A 2,480-nucleotide genomic window follows, 5' to 3' on the forward strand; every position below is an offset into this window, starting at 1 on the left:
ATGGAAGAAAAATTGCCTCTTAGCTTCAACCTGTTTCTGTTCCATCCTTATCCTTGCTTAGACTTTGCTACTTCCATTTCTTCTGTGTAGAATTCTACAAATACTTCCTATTTTTACCATCCCTTCTTGGATACCTACACTAATAATTAACTAAATGGAATCTCTCCTGTTGAGTTAAGCCCGTACACTTACTTGTTGCTTTTTTGGACTCCTGATATGTTCTGTTTTCATTGTACAGTAACACCGAAGTAGTATATGTCTGCAGAGGGATACCCCATCTTCACTCTACGCCGCTTCACTGGGTAGGAATGGAAACCAAACACAGAACCCCCAACTATTTCAACCAAACAAGGGTGAAAAAATTCTACCAGCCCTCAAATCTATATAAGATTCCCACCTTGTTTTCACTTTCAGTAAGAAGAGGCTTCGGTGGACCTGCCTCTACACAGCTGAAAATTAAAGCAGTCCTGTCTAGGCACTTCATTCCCAACCTGATGCTGGATCTGCTTAGCAAAAAATGCCTCACTGTGCCTTTGCATCAAATATCCATCCAGTCAGCACCTCTCGTCTGACGGTAAGTCCTCCTCAGATTGCATCCACTCAACGTGTCCTCCCTCACGGCATGTTTGGTGCTTTATTACTGCTGTCTCTCAATGCCTTGTGTCCTTCTCCGTGCTTCTTCAACAGCAGCACTGTCACCCCTGTGTGGCTCCCAGAGTGGGCCACTGCTTGGCTAATACCACTGTAGGGAGAGGAGGAGGTGGTACCTCTCTTTCCAACAGTGCTGCAGTCAAAACAGGTCACAGCTGAAGGTCTTACCTCCTAGCCTGGCTTCTGTCTCTGCTGATCACAGCAACCCTTTATCTGCCATCCTTCAGACCAGGTTATTCTAGAATGAAGAAACGGGGAATTTTAAATCCTTAAGCAGACACCAGTTAAAGTGATTGCCTCCCAAATAAAACGTTATCATAGAATCATAGAAGATCTCAAGTTGAAAGGGACCCATAAGGATCATCGAGTCCCACTCCCTGCTCTTCGCAGGACTAGAAAGGACTTTAGGCAGAAAAAATATTCTCTGTTGCTATCAGAACTCTGTAACTTAACTAGTTGCCACTGCAGACAAAAGAATTACTCCTCACCTTAAGTGAGAAATGAGATTTTTTTTTCAAACCAAAAGGGAATTTTTTGTTTTATTTAAGACAAAGCTTAAACTATTGAGCTGTTCCAGTGTGGCTTGTAAAATATAGCACCAGATCCTGTGGAAGGTTTATTAAAAAAAAAAAACCCAACAAGCCTGAAAGCAGTAGCTTAAAGGAAAGGAGTGAATGGAGGCAAGTCCATGCTCGGGGTGGCAGGCAAACCCCCTCCTTGCCCACCTTGCCTTCCCAGGTGCCTCTGTACAATAGGTATGAGGCTCTGGATGTGGAAGGCCAGTCAGTGGATGATGTGGATGACGGTCCGTCTACACCAGAGGTGTTGCCAAGGTCAGAAAGGCCTACCCCTGTATCATGACCACCTCCACGAGGAAGAAAAGACAGGCTATAGATGTAGATGACTCCCTTCTGAGGGGAACACAGGGTCCAATATGCCGGAAAGATCATCGTCTTAGGGAAGTCTGCTGCCTGTCTAGGGCCCGGGTTAAGGACATCACTAGGAAACTTCCTAGCCTGGTATGGCCCTTGGACTATTACCCATTACTGCTCTTCCATGGGGGTGGTGACGAAGCTGCACCATGTAGTTCAAGGGCAATCAAAAGATACTTCAGGGCCTTGGGATGGTTGGTAAGGGAACCTGGAGCACAGGTTATTTTTCCCTCTCTCCTTCCAGTTCCGGGCAGTGACACTGGAAGAAACAGACGCACCCAGTCTATTAGTGTACCCCCACCTGATAAGCAAGACTGACAAACTGGTAACAATGGACTAGGAGAAGGCTGAGGTGCTCAACAACTTTTCTGCATCAGTCTTCACTGGCAATCTCTCTTCTCACACCTCGCAAGAGGATGGACCACAAGATGGGGACTGGGGGAGCAAAGTCCCTCCCACTGTAAGAGAAGATCAGGTTCGTGACCACCTGAGGGACCTGAACATATGTAAGTCTATGGCACCTGATGAGATGCATCCCAGAGTCCTGAGGGAATTGGCTGATGTAGTTGCCAAGGCACTCTCCATGATATTTGAAAAGTCATGGCAGTCAGGTGAAGTCTCCGGTGACTGGAAAAAGGGAAACATTGCACCCATTTTTAAAAAGGGTAAAAAGGAGGATGCTGGGAACTACAGGACCGTCAGTCTCACCTCTGTGCCTGGGAAGATCATCAAACAGATCCTCCTGGAAGCTATGCTTCCTATAGAGGACCGGGAGGTGATTCAAGACAGCCAGCATGGCTTCACCAAGGGCAAGTCCTGCCTGACCAACCCAGTGGCCTTCTATGATGGAGTGACTACATCAGTGGACACGGGAAGGGCTACAGATGTCGTCTATCC

Source organism: Pygoscelis adeliae, unplaced genomic scaffold, assembly GCF_000699105.1.
Source record: "Pygoscelis adeliae isolate BGI_AS28 unplaced genomic scaffold, ASM69910v1 Scaffold74, whole genome shotgun sequence".
Taxonomy (NCBI): domain Eukaryota; kingdom Metazoa; phylum Chordata; class Aves; order Sphenisciformes; family Spheniscidae; genus Pygoscelis; species Pygoscelis adeliae.